At 44.5% G+C, this 24,093-nt stretch overlaps 1 long non-coding RNA gene across 1 annotated transcript in view; it reads left to right on the forward strand.

The window, feature by feature from the left end:
• The first annotated feature begins 562 nt into the window (after window positions 1–562).
• The window catches only part of LOC143488951 (uncharacterized), a 33,907-nt gene continuing 10,376 nt past the window's right edge, over window positions 563–24,093 (forward strand). Inside the window, exon 1 of the long non-coding RNA XR_013124595.1 lies at window positions 563–598. This is a non-coding gene — a long non-coding RNA (uncharacterized LOC143488951). The remainder of the gene's footprint in view (window positions 599–24,093) is intronic.

The raw sequence follows: 24,093 nt of genomic DNA on the forward strand, positions 1-24,093 counted from the left end.
TCTGAGGTAATTCTTAACCCAGGGGACATGACAACCCATCAAATAATGACACATACACAGTCCTCTCCCAATCCAATGTGCCATTTCTTTAGGACTGAGCTATTCCTGGGCATGGATAGTATTTTTTTTGGTTTGCATTGTGTTCTCGCATCGTGACCGCACTATCTGCAGCCTAAGCCCTTTACTGCTGTGCAGAGGCTGTCACAAAGTGAGACACGGAGTCAGCCGCCAGGCGTCAGCACCAAGGTCCAATCAGCAGGACCACAGGCAGGCAAGTAGACATACCACAATGGGAAGTGCAAAGGTCAAAAGGAGAAGGAGATCAAAGACACCAGAGAGACAGGAGGACAAGATTTGCTCTGCATGGCCAGCTAGGCAGAGACGATACTTCACAGTGAGAGACTGGAGAAAGAGGGAAGTTAAATGGGAACAACAGGTGAAAGCAATCTGAACTCAGGAGACGATGAACAAGGTGGGTGTGGTTGCTTGGTGGTTCTGGGAGCGCAGTTGGCAGACGTGACAGAGAGATGGAATCAGCATAATGACTTTTATTCAACAAATAAAAGTATCTTTCACCGAGCTGACTATTTCTTTAAAGGTAGGCAATAAGATTAATTGTAAGTTACCTAATGCCTAACCACTGGCATTCCTCTCACAAGAAAGCATAATCAGCATGTGTTTAAAGACCTACCACAGACCAGAGTACTGTACTAACCTCTGATTTTACATGTTCTTATATAGTACTTATATAGTGATACACTTCAGACAATCTGGATGTTTATTGTCAGTTTGTTTGTTGTTTTGTTTTTGTTTTTTCTTTTTGGTGCTGTGGTATCTGAGCAAATCTGAGCTTGTGATGATGTCACAGTGCGCTTCTGACAGACATGCTGGGTGTGGCTCTGGCAAACCCCACCCCTCTTTCCATGGCTACAACTACAGTGGTCTCTGAATGCACTATCCTTGCTCAGTGTTTCTGGTTACTGGACAACTCATAAACTACAGCCTCACTGAATTTATGTGGTTAGGAATTCTACTAAATGAATAATGCCTGCTACTCTTCTGTTAAGCGACTGCTGCGCCTCATGTTTGGTGTGTTTTTGACACACATGATCTATAGGTCTGTAGCAGCGTTTGGACTGAAATGTCAATAGGCATCATGAGATCTGGACTTGCCCAGAACACTGCGTAGTTGGTGGTTATGGGCCAGTTTTCACTGCGTATAGGATACGTTACCTTCTCCATTTAATGTCTCGTCCAGAGCGCGCGCACGCACACACACACACACACGCACACACACACACACACACACACACACACACACACACACACACACACACACACACACACACACACACACACACACACACACACACACATATTTTCAATGTTATTTATACAGGGATAATACCAGCCAAGACCAAAGTCACTACAGGGCTATGTATACTCTGTATACACATATTAATAGTATAACAAATACTCAACATAAAAATAAAAGTTTTATTCATACACATAAAAACCCCACAGCTTTTTAAATTGGGATCAAATTGTTTAAATGATGTCCTATGATAAAAAATAATTCTGCCTTAAAAACTGAATAAATAAAACAGGAATGTAGCTCAGGACTGGTTGGAGGTGACCTTACAAGCCTAAAACTCATATAAAGACAATTGCAGATCATAGCCAAGGAGCAGGCCCAGGTGCCCAGCTGTGCAGAATATATGTGGGCTGAGTCTGACTGGACACTGTGTAGATACTGCACTGCGTAGAGTGTATGGGGGTTGAGTCTGACTGGATACTGGGTAGAGTGTATGGGGGTTGAGTCTGACTGGACACTGGGTAGAGTGTATGGGGGTTGAGTCTGACTGGACACTGGGTAGAGTGTATGAGGGTTGAGTCTGACTGGACACTGGGTAGATTCTGCACTGGATATAGTGTATGGGGGTTGAGTCTGACTGGACACTTTAGACACTGCACTGGGTAGAGTATGGGGGTTGAGTTTGACTGGACACTGGGTAGATACTGCACTGGGTAGAGTATGGGGGTTGAGTCTGAATGGACACTGGGTAGAGTATAGGGGTTGAGTTTGACTGGACACTGGGTAGATACTGCACTGGGTAGAGTATGGGGGTTGATTCTGACTTGACACTGGGTAGAGTGTATGGGGGTTGTGTCTGACTGGACACTGGGCAGATACTGCACTGGGTAGAGTATGGGGGTTGAGTCTGAATGGACACTGGGTAGAGTGTATGGGGGTTGAGTCTGACTGGACACTGGGTAGATACTGCACTGGGTAGAGTATGGGGGTTGAGTCTGACTGGACACTGGGTAGAGTGTATGGGGGTTGAGTCTGACTGGACACTGTGTAGATACTGCACTGGGTAGAGTATGGGGGTTGAGTCTGAATGGACACTGGGTAGAGTATGGGGTTGAGTCTGACTGGACACTGGGTAGAGTGTATGGTGGTTGTGTCTGACCAGTGTTGCGAATAACGCCGTTCAAAATAACGGCGTCATTTTGTCAGTAACGGGATAATATAATTAATTACTTTTCCTGTCGTTACAATGCCGTTGACGTTACTGGTCATTAAAAGTGGTGCGTTACTATATATTGATATACTAACAGTAATGAGAGCGGACCCCTGCCCAGGCTAGTGAGGAGTAACAGATCTCGCTCGATAGGTCACAGTTCTCTGTGTAACACCTGTTTAACTTAACAAGTCAGTAAGCGATTGGCTAAGGCAGCGTTATGGTAGCCAATCAGATCCAGTGTTTTTACACGCGTGCCGAAGCACACCAGTGACACACGACACAAACGGAGAAGAGGCAGAAATGGCAAGTCAGGAGCAAGCCGAAGAAAAATTAGCATTTTCAAGGTGACGATATAAACATTATTTAAGAAAATACTTGAACTTCCTGAATGTCTACCAGAATGGGTATTTGATTTATTTAATTAAGAATAGAGGTTTTATTGTTAAGTTTACTTCTGTTGTGAACAAACCAGTTGTCTCAGGTTGAGAGAATTTAATTTGATAGATGCACTTTATATAGTGTAACTTTGTTTTTTTTTACAAAGATTTGGGATTTTAAAGGGTTTTATCCTGCACTGGTCTGTTGATGGGCAATAAATATCAAAAGTTAAACACCTTTCTGATCTACTCATTTCAAACTGACTGTGAAAACTGCTTTTTCAAAAAATCCTTATTCATTGGCATATAACTTTTTTTACTGTAATGCAAATAGTTGATTTCCCTAGTAACAAGTTACTTTTATTATAGAGTAATTCAGTTACTAACTCAGTTACTTTTTTGAACAAGTAGTGAGTAACTATTTGTAATAATACTATACTGATTACTTTTTTAAAGTAACATTCCCAACACTGTGTCTGAATGGACACTGGGTAGAGTATGGGGGTTGAGTCTGACTGAACACTGGGTAGAGTGTACAGGGTCTAAGTCTGACTGGACACTGTGTAGATACTGCACTGTACTCAGTTAAGCGGCTCCAGATGGGCCTGACTGTAGTGGAAAAGTGTGTGCTCGCACATGAACACCCGCGCACACACACAAATACCACACACACGCATAGTCTCAGAGACACACACACACTTAGAAACACACACAGATGTGCACACATACCCACGCACTATATTGTGTGGGCTTAAGTGACACAAACAGATGAAGTCTTAGGGAGGACTCCTGCTCCACAGTAGGTGAAGGCTGGAGAGAGTGTGAGAGACATTAATACAAGCATAAAGACTGGCCAGGGACATATAAAGGACAAGTAATGCCAGTTAGCTATCAAAGTCGTCATTTGTTAAAATGGCCAACACTTCTGTTCATGGAGAAAGGCCGTCTTTTGGAGAGATATGCAAAATGAGTAACAAACTGCTTTGTAGTTGGTAGAAGTAGGCAGTAGGCATTGTTAGGGGTCCAAGCACTGAAGGTGCTGGAACCCTATTGTAATTGTTCCGATTATTAGGGTTCACACACGTAGTGTGGGAAACCTATTGTTATTGTTAGGTTTTTTCTTCTTTCTTATTATTATTATTATTATTATTATTTTTCTCCGCATAAAACGCATACTGCAGCCTAAACCGTAAGGCCCAGGGAGACCAAACTTGGCAGACTGGTGTAGACTGTTTGCGGGACCGTGCTAAAGTACAGAGACCCACATTGGCCTGATGGTGGCGCTATAGCGCAGCATTTTGCGTTTTGGTCCATATCTCCCACCCCGTAGGTCCTAGAAACAAAATTCCACTTCAGGTGCATTCCTTGGCTCTAGACAAACAAAAAAGCCTCAAGAACCATTAAGCTCCGCCTACTTAGATTTTTTGCTAATTTGCATAATATGCAAAACCTACTTTTTTATACTAGTCCCTGGTTTTTCATCGGATTTCTTCAATCTTGGTGTCAAAATATTCAGAAGAATCTCATTATCAATAAATTTGAACAAAATTGTTACATTTGCATACATTGTCGTTGTGACATGTCAATCAATAGCTCTGAGGCGTGGCCAAATTTACTTCAGCAGCTATATCTCAACAATGCTTTGACCTATCTTTATGAAAATTTATCAGTTGTTAGGGCACATGACTCAGAGGTCACAGGTCAAAGCTGGCCACGATTGTCCAATAGGGGGCGCTATAACATGGGGAAATTTGTTTCTCAGAAACCATTAGTCACATCAAGCCCAAACTTTACAGGCATCATCAGGGGCCCAAGTGGTATCAAGGCACACAATGATGACCTCATCACTCAAAAAACATGGCCGCCATGAGCCAATTAATTTTTATTTGAATTAATTGGCCATTTGACAGACTTACCATTGGCCAATCAACATGAAACCTCATCACTGTACATATCCCAGGACTATGTGTCATACTGTGCAGTGTTGAAACATTTGGCCACTAGGTGGCGCTATTTGTGAAAATCATACATAACTCCTCCAAATTTTCACTTAGGAACATGCAACTTGTTTCATTTTATACCTTGCAGTAGACCTGACAACTTTGCAATTACAAGTCCTATTAAAAAATGCATACTTTTGTCACATTCATCAATTGTTTGAAAATAGCTCTTTAAGAACTAGTCCTAGGAATTTGATCCAATGATGGCAAAAATGGCATAGGCATAATCTGTAGACACTGTAGTTAACTAAATAAGGAAAAAATGTTGCATTTTTATTTGTCTGATTGGTCAATTTTTCCATTATATCCTTCTGGCCATGCCATAAATGACCTTTATTGCTATCACTCATAAACCATGTAAGTGATCAACTCCCAATTTGAAAGGCTTTTATAGACTGAGGTCCTTGTGAGGTAGGCCAAGTTTGGTTCAAATTGGCCTGTCGGAGGCGCTACAGTACCCAAAAACCTGAGAAATCATAAAAACTCACGCAGCAATCTTGTTATGCAGAATACAGACAAGTAATGGGGCTTGTATGATTCAGATCAATGAGGTCTATAACATTGCAATTACATCTCATAACAAAAAGTGCACTGCCTGACCAGAAATGAACCTTTTAATTCACCAAAATGTCATTGCATTACTGAGATTAATGAGATATCAGTATGATAGTACTTGGGCTCCATCTAGTGGCCAAACACCGAAACTGACTGAAAACAATTGCTCACATGAAACACCACAAAAACGCACACAAAGCTGATCTCAGCATGTGATTTAGTTCTGTGATCTGAATCATTTTGCCAATACACATTATTTTGATCCTTTTGGGCCTTTAGTGCCTCAGTTGAATTGAATGTTTTGTCACATTGATTTACTTATGCATTTTTTCCACTCAAACAGCTTCTATTCACTTTTGGGTCTAAAGGACCTATTGGGCTTCTTTTTGCCTATTGAGGCCAAGAGGCCAATTTGTTGGTCTAAAAGACCCTTTGGGCTTTTTTGCCTTTTTGTGTGTGAACCCGCCAATCGCCGCTTGCGGCTATATTTATTATTATTCTTCTTTTTCTGCCCTAAAACGCGTTGTGCAGACCAAACCGTAACACCTACAGACTTCTCCTTTGGCCAACTTGTAGTACTCCTCTCCGCTACTCAGGCGCAACACGCCAGCCCGATCCGACCATAGGTGGCGCTATAGAGCGCAAAAAATTGTCACGCCTACACCGTATGTCATAAACAAAAAATTCCAATTGCATCTGATCAGTCATCTTCCATTCTACAAAAAATACATTTGAACCCATAAGCTCCGCCCCTTACATGTCGAGCTAATTTGCATAATATGCAAATTTGCACACATTTTTGAGCGCGTACTAGTCCCTGGATTTTTCACATACATGCACATATGTGGTATCAAAACGTTCAGAAGAGTCTGAACTTTAAAAGTTATGGAGCCAAAGTGCACATTTCTGCACATGGGCGTGGCCACATGCATCACAAGTCAAGCGTCGAAAATTCCTTCGCCAAAAATCCACATATTCTGCTGTATCTCAGGCATACTTTCATGTATTCACTCCAAATTTCACACACATGTACCTATTGGGTGTCTAGACCTGCACATGCATTTTGGCAGACATGCACACCTAGGTGGCGCTATAACGGCCAAAAAACTCTCCTGCCCACACCGATTGGCCAAATAACTCCAAACTTGGTACGCATCATCTATATGCACCTATGACACAGGTCCTTGACCTGCACCATCATATGTCCAATATGGCCGCCGCTATCGACCAATCAGCTTTCAGTACACCTTTCACAAGCTTTTCATATGCCAATTTTTTTTCTGCCTTAAAACGCGTTGTGCAGCCTAAACCGTAAGACCTACAGACTTCTCCTTTGGCCAACTTGTAGTACTCCTCTCCGCTACTCAGGCGCAACACGCCACCCCGATCCGACCATAGGTGGCGCTATAGCGCACAAAAACGCATGAAAAAGTTTAAACTGGTGTTTCTCCTAAACCGTATGTCCTAGAGACAAAATGTAAACTTCACCTGATCAGGCATGTGCTCATCTAAAAAAAGTTCCATTGAAGCCATATGCTCCGCCCCTTACATGTCGAGCTAATTTGCATAATATGCAAATTTGCACACATTTTTGAGCGCGTACTAGTCCCTGGATTTTTCACATACATGCACATATGTGGTATCCAGGCGCTCACAAGAGTCTGAACTTTAACTGTTATGGAGCCAAAGTGCACATTTCTGCACATGGGCATGGCCACATGCATCACAAGTCAAGCGTAGAAAATTCCTTCGCCAAAAATCCACATATTCTGCTGTATCTCAGCCATACTTTCATGTATTCACTCCAAATTTCACACACATGTACCTATTGGGTGTCTAGACCGGCACATACATTTTGGCAGACATGCACACCTAGGTGGCGCTATAACGGCCAAAAAACTCTCCTGCCCACACCGATTGGCCAAATAACTCCAAACTTGGTACGCATCATCTATATGCACCTATGACACAGGTCCTTGACCTGCACCATCATATGTCCAATATGGCCGCCGCTATCGACCAATCAGCTTTCAGTTCACATTTCACAAGCTTATCATATGCCAATCAACATGAAACTCACATATTATGTTCATCTACACACCCTCTAAGACATACTCAAGTATGACGGGAATTGCACCACTAGGTGGCGCTATACTAGAATTTCCTGAATTAACCCTACATCTTTCTTACACATGCACACACATGCAATGGCCTACCTATAGGTTTCATATACACATTGCTTCACCCATACCTACCCAGTGATTACACACACATGCTTACGCATCTCAGGCGTGCCAGATGGTGCCCATACCCTGTGCTTGGACCCCGTAATTGCCGCTTGCGGCTATATTTTTGGTTTATGTTTGTTTGTTTGTTTGTTTTTGACTCAGCCACACTAGCAGCACCGGGTTTAATATAGATTCTGATACATGACCAGGCTACATAAAACAGCAGGATGCATAGACTGGTCCTTGCTGGTGTGTCCATTCTCCTTACTTCATGTTTACTCACTGGTCTTTTTTAATGTGGAGGAGCCACCCAGCGTTTACAAGCAGGAAAGACAAACACACGTCTGACAAAAGTCAAACAACCAGTTCAAAATGCTGCTTTAAATAGCACACACTGTCCTGTCAGGGAGTCTGTGGCTACTGGTCGTTCTAAAGGAGTCTCAATCTGCCCACCTCTGTCACTCCCTCCTCTCTCTCTCTCTCTCTCTCTCTCTCTCTCTCTCTCTCTCTCTCTCTCTCTCTCTCTCTCTCTCTCTCTCTCTCTCTCTCTATCTCTCTCCCCTCCCCACCCTTAACTGGAACTGTGGGCAGGCTGTTCTAACTGTGCCTGTTTAAACGCCAGAGGTGATTCACATTTTGTAACCGAGTGCTGTTGGCATGGCTGATCCCTGATCAGGTGTACCGGGGCAATAAAATGGTCGTTAATTAGGGCGTTTAGGCAGACACTGCTCACGCATGTTCTCCATGTGGGTCATGGAGTCAGTATGTCAATAAACAAGGGCATGAAATAGGCTTTGTTAAGACCTCCTCGATGGGCAGAAAAGGTTAACAGTGCCCAGATCACCTGACGTTCACAGCCAGGAAATAAGAAGAGCATCTTCCATTCCTTTCCTGCACTGAAAAAAATAAAGCATTGGCTCAAATGTAATAAAATTGAATTAATCAATCACACAATTTTTTTTTCATTGACTCAATCTAAAAAACTAAATTCATGACTAAATGAATTTAGTTTTTTAGATTGAGTCAATGAAAAAAAAATTGTGTGATTGATTAATTCAATTTTATTACATTGAGCCAATGCTTTATTTCTTTCAGTGTGGAAAAGTGTGCTTGTGTGTGTGTGTGTGTGTGTGTGTGTGTGTGTGTGTGTGTGTGTGTGTGTGTGTGTGTGTGCGAGAGAGAGAGAGATAGAAAGAGAGTGAGTTCTTTATAAGATCGTTCTGGACCACTCAAACGAGTTTTGAGTGGAGTTCTGGTCAATTTTAGTTTGGGCTGGCTTACATGACAGCTTTTGCTGTAATACCACAAAGACACAATTCCAAAGTCCTTCTGTGTTCTGTGTTACAAAGACCTCTGTGGACTTTTTTTGCTGATGAGAGGTAACCAGTTGTCCTGAAAAAGTGTAAATGCCCTGGTTGCTTTAGCTTGCCTTTATACAGATCTTTGAGAATATCAGCTTTGGGCAGGGATACCTTTATCACTGCCAGAATTCCTCTATTCCATCTGGCCCAAGTAAAAATTCCAGCTAGTGAACCCTGCTCATGCAGCAGTGCGTCCCGACTAGTAAACACATCTCCATCTTGCTGCTGTCCCCCACTCTGTGAATCCATCACCAAGACACACTGCCAACTGCTTTGATTGGAGTGCAACTCTGTCCTGGCTTCAATTCTCTGGCAAGATTCCAAAAGAAACATATTTATTTATGCTAATACTTGAGCTATATGACACCTTCACAAGCCTTTCAAGATAATTCACATGAACCTACACAGTTAATTTATTTTAAGGTTTATTCCAACAGGTGTCAGCTGTCAGCTTTTTTATCGAGCATATAAACATTCATAAACACTGATTTATTGATTACGATTAAACGCACACTGAACCTGAAGACACCTTTACATGAAACACTGCGGTGTGTGCATATGTCTACTACCTCCCACTCCACCACACTCACACACACTTACACAGACACATCTTACTGGTATATCTACTGATATATTCTACTGTTTGGTGCCACCCAGAGGAAGGTGGCTTCCCTGTTCGAGATTTGGCTTCTCTGAGGGTTTCTTGAGACTTCAAAGGTATTGTTTTGTGACAGTGTGGCCAGCCCAGTAGGGGTCTGGACCCCAATTTATGTAAATGTACTTTGTAAGCAACCGTGATGATTCGTTGTGACTGTGTGTGCAGACATTGTAAATGTCAAACGCAGAGAAAAATGCAGCCATACGGTCATTTTTCCTAAGTGCTGGACACTCTTAAAAGGACATTCATGTACGTGTCCTGACGTTTTAAAGCGAGACAACAACAGTAGCCGTGTCACCGCGTTCTCAGCGCGCCGCTACGAACTATTCATAGACGCTTTTCCGTGCTGTTGGAATGGCCTAACGAGACGGAATTGGTCAGCCCACAGTAGCGGCGCTGTGTCGGGGCGCAGCAGGTGTGTTCTGTACACTCGCGACTTGGATCCATGCGAGCCTGTGAACGCGTGTCCAGCGGATACGTGCCCGCGTGTTTCCAAGGGAGGTGGAGGCGGGCGGGGAGGGCAGTGGCCGTGGTTCGGGGTGGTCACGGTCTCTCTCCTCGTGCAGCAGGGCTGGAGAAGAAGGCGTCTTTGATTCAGCAGGGCTCTTGTGCTCCTGGAGTCTGATAGTCTGGCTCCTGGGTGTGTTTTTTTGTGTGTGTTGTTGTTTTTTCACCCTCGCTTTGGCCAGAAGTGGTCAGGGCAAACCGGAGGGATGGAGAGAAGGATTTCTGAATCCATACCTCCACCGTGTGGCTTTTTGTCACGCGCAGTAGGGAGAGAGCGAAAGTGAGAGATCGAAAGAGAGAGAAAGAGAAGCTCTAGGCAGTTTCCTTCTAATTCTGATCATATTTTAGTTATCATTTCTGCTGCGAATGCCTTCATGAACACCCCCTACTTTGGCCAGTGTGCTGTGCCGACACCGAATCTGCTCCTCCATTAACATAACATTTTCACAAGTGCCCATCGCAGTGGAATAACAGTTCCAGACGAATTGAAGAAACGCCTCTAGATGAGTGGAGTGACACAGGCTATTAGTGTTCACCCCAGCTACCTCCTTCTCCGTATATTACCTCTTTCTCCGTATATTTTCACTAGCCAAGGAAAAACAGTTAATGCGTGTCTACTTTGTGTATGTGTGGTTGCAAGTGGGAGAGACCAATTTATCTCGGACGAACGTATCCACTTGGTAAACCTGAGTGTATGATGAATAGAGTATATGTAGGTAAGTCATCATTGTCATCAGCTCCTAGAGAACCATCCACCAGGCCTTTATATTGCACAAGCGTGGGGTCCAGGACCACACTCGGCTACAATAATATCTTATATCAAAACTGCCACAATGTCAAATACTGGGACATTACCCTTGCGCAAACTTCTTGTCACCTTTCTGGTCAGTGTGCAGTGAACGTTCGGTAGGTATCACAAGCGAGCCACTCAACCTCTCAAAGCTGCGTGCAGTCAGGGTCTTAACAAGGCCGTTTCGGGTGATTTATGGCTAAACACTCTTATTCTGCCACTTCGCAATCTGATATGAGTTTGAGAAAGACAGGCGGCTTCTCTGTAAGCTCTGTAAATGGAACAAGGAACGGGTGTGTACGGGTTAGGGGGTTGGGAAGCTAGCTCAGTCTGAACGGCGAACACTGGAACCCTCCCTGAACCAGCTCTCAGGCCAGTGGTAAAACTAATGACAAAATTGGAACAATCTGCAGCCTGAATGGAGTGCTTTTTTCACATCGCCGTCTTTATCGTCCAAACGGACAAATCCATACACTAATTTGTCCGGCGGGACTCGGTGCACCATTACAAGACCCGTGGCAGTAGCGTTTCTAATGAATTCAGCACGGGGGTTCCCGGCCACGAGACTGCAACGAGCCGTGTGGGCGGGACAGCTGCCCAGGCCGTGATGTACACAATAATAATAAAAAAATAAAAGATAGACTGTGTGAGAGTGCTCAAATCAGAGGTCTGAGGGAGGTTTGGCTTACCCCAGAGCTTACTGTTGGGATGTGCTCACATCCAGTATGTTTGAACAGAGTGTATTTCATAAGGGCAGCGGGTGTGTGACAGTGTTTCTGTCAGAGCAGGAGCAAACGGAGAAAGCAGGAGGCTCTGGACAAATGAGGAGCTGCAAAGGTGAACTGCTACTGTGAGCTCCATAGTCTGGCTCTGAGCCCCAACTGCAGATCTGCGATGGGATGGGAGGTGTGGTGAGGGGGTATGAGAGAGAAGGAGGGAGGGAGAGAAATATGGGGTAGAGGGGGAGAGAGGAGAGAGAGAGAGGGAGGAAGGGAGTGAAGTTTGACTTTAGCGTGGTTGAATCCACCTGTGTGTACAGTGTGCATAAGCCTTACAGTTTAGCTTGGCACGGCCTCCTGACGGGCATGGAAACATCACTGCCGTGGGGAAGCACACGCATCAAAGCAGATCCAGAGATAGGAAGTGAGGGAGAGGGACCCGAGACTCCCAGAGAAAGAGAGAAGCAATGTCTCAGCCAGGCAGCAGCCATTCATCCAGACACGTTGACATGCCGTCACGTCGAAATGGCAACGAATGAAGACCGGATATAAGCCCTGCTCTCGGGATGCTGGATTTACAGTTTGATGATGTATTCTTAATAACCAGCACTGCTAACACACTTGTGGAACAGACACAACCTCTTTTCACACATTGGCTTAAGTCATGGGCCCTTTAAGTGCTAATGAACACAGGGCCCATGTGGTGAGATTTGGTGCAGAATTCAATGCCACAGATGACTGTTGCCTGCAGATGCATCTTCATGTGTTTGGCGTGACATAGCAAGAACCCAAGTTGTGCACCTGAACTTTTAAAAACACCTGGTCATGGCATTGTCAGTCAAACAAAGAACCTTTCAGGAGTTGAATGGGGTGTATGAAATGTTAAAGGTGGTGGTCCATTTTTGTCAGTCTATGTTTCAGATACATTCGAATTCGAGACAGAATTGCATTCAAATTCCTCCAGCCTTTTGTAAGCTGATACAAGCATACATATTTATTACACAGAGTGTATGTATGATAGAGATCTAATTTTGGTCTAAATTTACAAGTTTACAACTATTAAAAATGGAAGGTACACTATGTCAAAAATAAATGCCATTTCTGTAGGTCACCGTGAGATGTGCAGTTCTGAGTTATATTTTGCACTACATGCTTTTAGGTTTTCCATTTCTGTCATGTGGTAAATGTTTGGAAAAAGGCTAAGTTTATCACCAGAGCCCAACTCTGCAGACGCTCAGGAGTTCTGAGGTAAACCAGCATGCGCCTCCCTGGGTATCAAAACACTTCGGCAGACATCCGTGCCCCAACGTCTCCTCATGTAGAGAGCAAGATTTATTTTATGGCTTCCTTGTGCTTAGTACATCTTTGATGCACCAGATTTGGCTTGTCTCAATCACATTGTGTTTAATTAATATGTGGTCTTATGATGATCTGGTCATCATTTACATTTATGGCATTTGGCAAACGCCCTTATCCAGAGCGACTTACATTTTTATCTCATTGTTTATACAAGTCAGCAGTTGAGGGTTAAGGGCCTTGCTCAGGGGCACCTCAGTCATGGCCTCAGGTCTGGGAATCGAACCCACGACCCTCCGGTCACAAGATCAGTTCCCTAACCACTAGGCCATGACTGCCTCATCATAACATAATTTGATTCTCCCAAGCAAGAGACTTCTCACATGTTTTCATCTGACAACACCATCAAAAATCTCTAGCCTGTGCATACACAGTGGTCACAGTGGAACTGTGGGAGACAGTGAGCAAAGCCGAGCTCCTCGTCCTCTGACAGACCAATGAACACGCTCCAGCTAGTTATGTTTCCCTGCAGGGGTTAGAGGCCCGACCAGGACGTAGCCGAGCTCCGGAACGGCCAGGCGCGGGGTGCTGACCTCATTCACACGCAAAGGAACTCAGAGGGTAAACAAACGAGCAGGTCTCTGGAGGTGTGGCTTTTTAATGGGGATTAGCGCTCCGTATGTTCCCCCAGCGACCCTTCATGCTGACAGCTTTATGGACGTGTGATCAGAGGTGCTAGGTCAGAGTAACAAGACGAGGCTGCTGCACAGGCCAAGTCTGCATTAGCGTGTGCGATGCTCATGCTAGCGACGAGGAAAGCCAATGGTATTTTGTTTTGCTTTATGATCGAAGATGTAGCTCATCCCGTGCCTTACAGGTGTATGCCTCTTCTGTGTGGCTCCAGCAGAGTGCCTGTAGTCACGTACAGCAGGCGTGTTCTGGAGCCCCGGAGGACAGTGACATTTCCCTTTCGGCTGGCCAGCTGAGTCAGTTCACCGGATAGGAACACGGTGGGAACAGTCTCTCCCCACCACTCTGTCAACTCAGTGTGCTGTGTCAGCCAGCCGTTGCAGCAGACAGAGTAAACACAGCGGATCACCTGGAAATCTCCGGGCGGAGCAGGGGCGTGGGGAGCCAGACCCCGCCGGCGCCCTCCGACACACAGGGTGACGGTGCAAAGCTCGTTCCGTCCACAACAGTCGAGGTGGAAAAACACAGATGACATCACCCTCATCGGCGTGGCCTTGCCAACACCTTACGGGTGACATGGTGCCATTTTACGGACGCCAGTTATGTGTGCCGGCAAACACAAAGGAAGCCTTTTGCGCTCTGGCTCAAGAGAACGCAATTTCAGGTGGAGGCAGGGGGTGGGGGCAGGGGTGGGGGCAGGGGGTGGGGTTGCTTGCGTCTGGAGTGGAAACGTGAGGTGGCAGAGGGGCGCCACCTCTCAAAGAACTGACGTCATATGTTTACTCTTTTGAACGTTTCCAGGAGATTTCCCCATGCTTGTTACTCCACACTCAAACAGGCTCTCGCTCTTCAGCGTTTACCTGCTCCAGATGAGCGCCAGTCCAGGAGAGGCTGCTCGGCGGGGCTGGCCTTTCTGGAAGGCGTCTGGCTTTTGCAGGAGGGTGGGGGAGTTTTGGAAGGAGCAAGAGCATGTGTTGTGTAGCAAGTAATCGACGTAATCTAGAAAAGTGCCATTGACGATCAAGCTGCCCTTTTCTTCTCTGTTAAAATTCCCATTGTTAAATCAGACATAATGATTGCATGGTGGAATTTTTTATCCAAGGGCATCATGGTTACCTTGTGTGATGATACAGCATAGCGCAAACTGAGGTCATCTTGAATGCGGATGAGCAAACAAACCCACAATTCTGCCATGTCTGTATTTTTCCACTGATTCTCCCTGCTGTCTTTAGCTAGAGGAACACTTACTGGTCAATATCCAGTGTTTGGTGTGGCTGTAGACAGACAAAGACATTCTGTTCATACACATGACAGCTCACTGAATGCTGCTCAGAATGCAGATGGACTGGTAACAGGTACAGTATTGTTTTTGTACAGTATTGTACAGTATTTTTGTGCAGTATTGTACAGTATGGTTTACAAGCAGGTACTGATATTCACAGGCAAGATGATAGTCTCCTGAAAATGTATGTTCAAGGTAGGAGCATGTGGACAGTCAGACCAGATACTCAGTGCTACTGGTTTTGTCTCCGCTTTACGGTGTGAGACAGCTTCATCCTCGCCCGCATCACGAGCCGGAAACGGTCGGCATGTGCCATCGAGCAGATCAAGGTGTTCAGATTCTCCCCTTTTCAGATCATCTCTCCCTTTTCTTGAGATGGAGGTGTGTTTCTGACCCAGGGCAAAGCAGTTAGAGTGACATTGAACTGAGGTTTATTTAATTCAGTCCAGATATGACACAATACGCCTCCGTCTTCATGTCTACATTTCTCAAAACCTAATATGTTCCGATAAGCCAACACAGTCGAAATGCAAAATATTTCCACACCTAGTTAGGTGTGTTTTTGAGAGTGTACTGACAGAAGCCGCCATCGCTGCTATTGAGATTATCGTCATGGAGTAACTGACAGTGACTTCGATACCATGCCCACATGTTAAAGTTTATTTAAACAAGGCTCCTTCTGGGCTTGTGGAGGTGAGGGCTGAGTCCTCAGGAATGGGTCATTCTCTAAAAGCAGTCTGACAAAAGACCAAGAAACGAAGGAGAAGATTCTCTGGTGGTTCCAGCAGAGATTACAAGGACAGAAGATCGCAGATAATGAGGCCCATTTTGATTCGATCTGTCTTATTATTCCCCTCCGTTTTTCACAGTGATTGTAGATTTCCTGTTCCACATCTGTCTTGGAACAGGATGAAAAGTGTAAATGCAATAAGCTGTCCAGAATAGGGAGAGTTTTAAAGACTTTTTCTGTGTTGGAGTTGCGTTTCATGGTGAAACATGAGGGTAAGCTCTCCTGCAGCACAGACTAAACATAGAGTTGGCTATTGTTACCTGACATGGTGCCGTTTTCTGTGACGCAGCCAAAGATCTGAATCAATCTATGTGTTGAACATTCTAAAACGATTTTACACTGAGCAAAAAACAGAATGTCGATAGTTTCAGACTTATCTCTGTACGTTTGTGCAGTCCGTTTCTTGTGGTCATTTCTCAGGGCTTATGAACATAATGTTGTGTAGGATCGAATGGTCACTTTAACCAAGTCACCGTATGGAATGCTTCAGACCAGCACAAAACCCAGTGGGTGGTGAAACACCATTTAAACCTAAAAGTTCACATTACTGGAAATAGCAGAGAAAAATTAGACTTTACTGGAACATGTGCTGAAGAATGCACTTTTTCCCCTGTCTTAAATTCAGCTTCTGTAACCCTATAGGAGCATTGCAGCTCTGTTGAAGGTCACACAACCAGTTTTTCCATCTGATTCATTGAGAGCTCACAGCCTTGATTGCAGATTTTCGTTTTGGGCATTCCACAGAGGACTACTAGAAGCATGTAATCTCATAAAAAGCATACTGACTACAGTTTTGTCAGGGCCATGGTTTAGCATGTCAGTCAGCATCCCTCAAAATCCCCCCATGCCACTGTTAATAGTATAATACCTGCTAATAACCGTGCAGCTGACAACACATTTTTAGTTTGGTTTCTTCTGAAAACAATGTAAAACTATCTATATCTATATCTCATTTATATCTTTAAGACATTACCACAAACAAACCGCATCGCTATATTGGAGACAAAAAGAAAGAGGTTCCTGCACAGTGCAGATAAGAGAGTGTAAGAAGATCATGTGGGGATGAATACGCCAGAAACACATCCCGCTGGTTTCAAGAAATCTTGAAATCATATTTTGACCTGTTCTCTTTACATTACATTGAATAAATGTGCTAGATTAGTACATTGGTATAACAATCTATTGCACAATCTAACACAGTTTATTTTATAAAAAAATAAAATAAAAAAAAACATTCATTGACTTATATGACAGACTCCTGGCCAAGCAGTCTCCTTATTGTACCATATATGCAGCTGTAGCATGTATTTAACAGCTTTTTAGAGGCACGTGTGGTCCGGCTGGCTATGGGACCATCGTCAGGAAAGTGCAGATATACACTTTGGTACAAATGCGGCTTTAACTCCTGTAGCTGCCCTAACAGAGCAGACAGAGCAAGGTGGTAGCAGTTCCACAGCCACTGGCTAATTCCCCAGGAATCACAAACTCAAACTGCCATATATGCTCTACTACAGGGATGTCAAAGTCAAATACACCGAGGGCCAAAAAACCAAATTTGCTACAAGCCGAGGGCCGGACTGGTTCAATGTTTATTTAAACGTATTGAAATGATTGCACATAGCCTATTGAACCAAGACCTAACACAGTGTATATTATTTAATGCTTAAATGAATAAAGCAATATTTTCTTATGGATCTGTCAGTAATTTCAAGTGAAAACATTTTTCAACAAGCAAACACAGGGCTCTGTGGCGTGTGAAGATGGTCAAATGCGTGTGTCATACGCTCAATGCGTGAGACTTGAGAACACTGAGCAAACAGACAAAAACAAACTTCCTTCAAAGAAAACATGTCCTGTACATTAAATACATTAAAGTAATAAAGGTGTGAAAAGTGCTGGAATTTAGGCGAAAGTACTTGAAAATGCTTGAAATTGTAACGACTTCGTTTCACAACAAATATCTGTCTGACTGAACAGTTCTCTTGTATTACGTTAACAAATACGAGCCTCTTGTAATTCCAGGACGAAACATGAGAGAACGTGAAGACATTAAGATTGGGCGTTTTGAAAATAAACAACCATTAAATAATGGGAATAAAAAAGCGAATTATTTCGAATCATTTCGACTATATGTATAAATATTTACCTTAATTAAGTTTAACTGGTGCGCGCAGTTACAAAATTCGAGAGGTGCATGACCTTGCGAATCGACAGAGTGCGACGCCCTCGCGCACGGGCGGAGCCACTGCGATTACATCATTTTCGCCGCGCAGACTCTCGCCGCTTGTATGCGCTGCAGTGACTTCGCGGGCTACCGTTGCATTGTGGGGAATGTAGTGTTTGTGCGTGCAAAACACCATCGGGCGGCTGTGGCCTGCGGGCCGGTTTTAATAGTAATTAAATATCATCCAAGGGTACATAGATAATCAATTCGCTGGCCGGATCTGCCCCGCGGGCCTTGACTTTGACATATGTGCTCTACTACATCTCTATAGCTCACTCTGTGCAAGAGTGTCGGCAAAGTACTGAAAATGTAATGATAAATCCACTACCCTGGGCCCTCTCACCACCCTGAATTCTCCTCTACTATGACTAACATTACCAACCATCAAGACGTTTGGGACTGAACAGAAATTACATAAAGAACTCATGTATAACATTACCAACCATCAAGATGTTTGGGACTGAACAGGAATTACATAAAGAACTCATGTTTAGCAAGATGGACTTTATTTATCCCTCACATCTTTTCCTTTTTTCTCTCTTTTTAAATTGTTGTCATGGTGACCGGCATCGACCAGAGGAGGATGGGTTCCCCCCCTGAGTCTTGGTTCCTCTCAAGGTTTCTTCCTCATGCCCTTAGGGAGTTTTTCCTTACCACTGTCACCCTTGGCTTGCTCACTGGGGGCTTGGACTCGGACACTTGTAAAGCTGCTTTGTGACAACAACTGTTGTAAAAAGCACTATATAAATAAAATTTGATTGATTGATTGATTGATAATGCAGTAGTCCATATTTGTCTGACCTCTCAAATGAATTCAGTAGCCTGTTCATTGAAAGCACCTGACATACAGGTACACCTTGTAGGTATACCACAAGCATCTGCCATTCTGGACTGTTGGAGACAGGGAAGGCATATTCTGCCTATTTCTCAAACATCTGAACCTCCTTATGAAATTTAGCACTTCTACAATATCATCTTGAGTCATGTGCCCTTTGAATGAATGCTAACTCAGTTACAAGAGCCAGTGTGTATTTTATTTCTATTAAAACTCTATTAAAACTCTATTAGGCTCTGGTAACCTGACAGAACTGACACAAAATGATAAATAGGGAGATAAGAGGGGCATATCGCTTTTGCGTATGCCTCTGTGTGAGTGCAATAACGATCGAGTTAGTCTAATTCAAACCATACTGCTTAGCGCTGAACCCTGCAGACAGGATCATCCCCATTCCCTTGTCTGAGGTAAATAGTGAAACTTCATTTACAAAACCCTGGTGCCGTGGCTTTGTTTGGTCTTAAAAGTCCGTCAGTGGGTTTTTACCGGGCTAGAGAGGGCTAACTCGAACCATATGCCCCTTGACCAGTTTACATAACGTCAAAGCCAGTGGGTTTCCATCATACACATGGCACTGTAAAATCTGCGCACCGGTCGGGTTTCCGTCCTCCCCGGAGGTGGTCCTCCTGAGCCGCCTTCTTACTGTATGTAATCTGGCGAAGTCAGCCCAGGTTGCGGATTACATACTGTGGAGAACACCGCACAGAAGGGCGGTCAGGGCATGACCACAGTCAGCAAACAAAACGGCAAGAAAGAGCAAAATCGAATTCCATAATACCTTGACTACGATAATAGGCCGACTTCAGGGAGGGATTACAGTGAGGGATGATCAGATGACTCGATAAGGGTAAGATGGTCATGTGGTGGAGTCAGATGGGGGTGGGGGGGTACACCATCACTCCATGTTTAAAGAGAAAATATATGAGGCATATGTTCAGCTCTGGTGCAGAAGAGTGTTGAAAAGTAACGGTTCCAGAACCGGAGGCCCGCGTGCTGGGGGAGACCGCGCTGACAGATGCTGGCGAAGGTTTCCTGAAATGCTCATGGCTACGTAGGCCGAACACAGGAATCGGCCGAAATAACGAAATAATACCAACCTGGACCACAGACAGTTTAGCAGTGGGCAAAGCAGGTTTGTCAGCAATTGCCGGCATGGGGAACTCATTGTGGGGCCAGCTGATGGAGCCCCATCCTTCATGATCCCAGTGGATCTTCTGGAACGTCATTATGCCGAAGAACAAAAGGGGAATATTCCAAGGCAGCTCCTCTCAGGGCAGGAGGGACAGACGTGTGGGCGATCTGAAGCACCCCCATGCTTCCGACCCTCGGATGTCTGTTTATCCAAAACAATGAAACACAAAAGGGAACGGGGTGTCTGTCCATCTTTTGGAACTCTTTGTTTTCACGTTGTGATTCTTTGCCCTGCCTCAGTGTGGCTAGCATGCTAACGAGAAACAGATGCTCCAAAACAGAGAGCGACAGGAAGTGAGGAGACAGGAGACAGGAGCCGGAGTCAGAGGGAGTAAGGAGGCTCTCTGAGGCAAGGAGGTGTAATTTAATCACTCCGAGTTCGAGACAGGGCCAACTGCTCCTGCAACCACCATCCAATAACAGCCGTCGGGCCTTGTTTGTAGGTGCTCTGCTAAAATGCTTAAACACAATGGATTCTGGACATAAATATGAACCCTTCTAGCTCCCAGCCATGTATGTAGTCCTGAGGAACTCCCACTGGGACACCTCCAAGATAAACGTGACAGAGCTGCAATGCCGCGAGCGGATTGCTCTCAGATTCTGTGCATGCTTCCTGTAGCACGCCAACTGTGATTTTCAGCATCATAACTGTTGACATGCCCATGCCTCATGAGATCATGGGATCTGGTGGCTCGGCACGCTTCGCTGGGGTCGCAGAAGGGGCTCTGCTGGAGGAGGGGGGAGCAGGAGAAAGAGCTGAGGTGTGCATGTGCTTCATTCATTGCTCAGCGGGTGCATTCAAGGTCTTTCATCGGGGTGCCTTCATCAGTCTTTTCTCACTAAGACTGCATGGAGCATGTCTGACATTGCCGCCACTCGCGCATGCTGGGAACGTGTGCTTGTCTGTGTGCATGCATTTTTGTGTGTGTGTGTGTGTGTGTGTGTGGGTGTGTGTGTGTGTGTGTGTACCAGAGGGATTAGTCTCCACTTGCTCGTTATCATCATTTTGAACAATGGGTCATTGCAGTACCCCATGCAACCCCTTGGGGGCGTGGTAATCCATTGCTTTGTCCAACTGCCCCCACCCATGGTGGCAGAACCGCCCATGAAAGAGGAGGTGAGGCCCGCTGTGTGCCCACACTGCGCTGTAAAGAGCAGTCTGGATGGGTTACGGGCCCAGCTGGCTCCCTCATTAGCCTGCATATAAAACTCAAGCCACATCAGTACCATGTGATTTAACAGCTCAGGCTCAATGAACTACAGCCCCCAGATGTACTGTCCCCTCACCACTCCCTGGATGCAATGGCTGGCTTACACATACATATGTGATGCCGCTTTGACATTCTATATATAAACAATTTGATTTATAATCCACTTGCTGACTGCATAATAAACTGGATAAAAAAATTTGGAAAAAGTGTTTCCCAGTCCAAACGTTTCACACTTATGACTGCAATACAAGACACGTGTGACTTCTTGTGTTTAAATCCTTGTCCCTTAGTGAATCAAGGTGTTGTGTGAGTACCATTGCTGGTAGAAACAAACATTTGTATTAAATGTAATTCATTCATCAGACTCCTATTAGCCACAAGTCCTCGATTCGTTCTGATGTTTCACTGTGGTCTGGCATGGCCACCCAACATTCCCACGAAAATCTTGGAACATGCATTCATTGTAAAAGTTTTGATTGACCCATGTTTAATATAATGTTATCCAGATCTTCTCATGGTCAAATCTGGATAACTTTTCAAAGTGTTAGTGGAACAATTTCTTCAAGTAGATGGGCAAGGTCCATTTGTGTGGGTTTCTAATGGCATTTTTATGAGAAACACACAGGTTACTACCTTTTCATTGTTTTAAAATGGCCACCAAAGCTTCCAATGTAGCAGAATTAGAGCAGAATTTGTCCTTGTTCTAAGTACTTAAAAAGAAGAAAAGGAAACGTTACGTTTCTGGAAGCACTTTAAGACATGTCCTGGAGAGATGCATTTAAACAAACCAGAATCGTCATTCCAAACATCAAAGAATGGACACAGCCTTGCAAAATCGTAAGATGTCCTCGCAGAACAGATAGCAACCACCTCAAACTCTGTGGAGAAACGTCTGCTTTTTTTATTCTGTGAGCTATTGAATAATCAGGCCTGACAGTACTGAAGGCTAGGAGACCATTGCTAGATTCTAAGTCTCCTTCCCTCTCCTCCTGTTTCCTTATTTAAATCAGTTTCTCATTTAAAGGAACTGTTGGGTATCTCCTGGGAGGACACTCTATCAGCGCTTTCTTCCTGGAATCTGCAGTCTGCAGGCCGACCACATTTACACTAACATCATCGGCAATGTGAGATAGTCTCATACTGTATATTCAAATGTTCAGACATCCGTGAAAAAGACGATTTTCCATGTTGAGGCGAGTTAAGAGTAAGTTAGCTAGGCTGGCCAGTTGGCGTCTAAAAAAGATAAACCATGTTCTGGGGTATTTCTAAAATTAAGGTACAGGACTGCTATAACTTTGAATGTAAATCATGATAAGCTAAATAAATATTGGATGAGCAACTGCTTCATATATATGTCGTTTTTTAAATCTTTACTGAAAAGGTGTGTTATAACTGAATAGCAAAAATAAAAGACTGTTGAGAATATTACAAATGTTGTACCATTTTATTTCTGCTGGAATAAAAAACTTGTCACCCAGCAGGACATTGAAGGTGCACTGGCATCGTTGTCACAACGTGGGCATTTTACGTGGATGGGGTGGATTTTAAGGCTATTCCAAACTTTCCATATACTATTTTCATACTAATACTAATTTCATTTTTCATAATAAATGCCATTTCCATACTAAAACCATATTATTTCCATACTTTTCCAGGCATGGTATCATGGTAGCAATGACGGTAAGGCAGGCTGTCACTGGTTCAGACTCGCTGCACAAAGAGTCTCTGTGTCGGAGCATTAACGCCGTTGTGATGAGAAGGAGCGATCGGTTTGGCCATCTGTGTAATTACCGGGCAGGAAATGCAATGCTGGCACCTGGATGCATGCACACGGGCACGCCTCGGACTTCTACCAGTCTTACACAACAGCGACGGTGTCAGAATGCAGCGTGTTCGTGCGTGAGAACTCAAGTTTTTTGCTATCGATGTTCCGCCCACTTGGGGTGAGGGTGGAGCTGGTCTCCAATATTAATGAATTTCGAGTCATGGTAAGAAGTTATTATGCTGCTGTTTGGCTAACTGACACAAACGACCTTACTTCACTGTCTGTCAATCTGCAAGGTCCTTATAGTCAACGAGCTGGGTTCTACAACACTTGCTACATTATTCATCATTATTATGGCCTAGGCAGAACCTATCCCTCTTTGTCAGCTTTCTCACATCCAATCAAAACCCAGACCTGTGTCAGCTTTCTTGCATCCAATCAAAACCCAGCTGGGGATCAGAGCACAACAGCCAGTACACTCTCCACATGTGTGAGTCTTTGGGTGTGGGGCAAGTTGCCTTTGCCAGAACACGAGAGCGAGTCAGAGTCGCTATGCTGTGCTGCACTCACTCAGCAGGCTACTGCACTCACGCTGGGTCTGTGATGCTGAGTGCACTCACGTCGGCTCTGGTTCCAGAACGGGCCGATCTCTTGTATTTGCATTGTGAGAACATCTGTTTTATTTAGTGGTCATGCTTGACTCTAGCTTAGAAGCTGCCAATGCCAGTATGGGCAGATCATTTGTGCGGTGTGTGTGAATGTGTGTGTTGGGGCGGTGTACGTGAGCATGTGGCCTATAAGCATGTGACCCAGCTATGTAATTTATAATAAAAAATAATCTGTGAGATTTGAAGGAATCACATATACAGGACAAGACACACATGTCCACTGTAGGACAAATGGGACCCAGCATAAACAGCCCCCCTGTGGGACAGACAGGTCCCAGCACAGGCAGGACCCCTATAGGACAGACAGACCTCCTGTGACACAAACTTCCTTTGCGTGTGCATCCATGTGTTCTGCTGCTGTTGTCTCAGGCTGCACGACCTCACAGTCAGACAGAGGCAGAAGTGACTAGAACAGGCT

The sequence above is a fragment of the Brachyhypopomus gauderio genome, unplaced genomic scaffold (assembly GCF_052324685.1).
Source record: "Brachyhypopomus gauderio isolate BG-103 unplaced genomic scaffold, BGAUD_0.2 sc57, whole genome shotgun sequence".
NCBI classification, from domain to species: domain Eukaryota; kingdom Metazoa; phylum Chordata; class Actinopteri; order Gymnotiformes; family Hypopomidae; genus Brachyhypopomus; species Brachyhypopomus gauderio.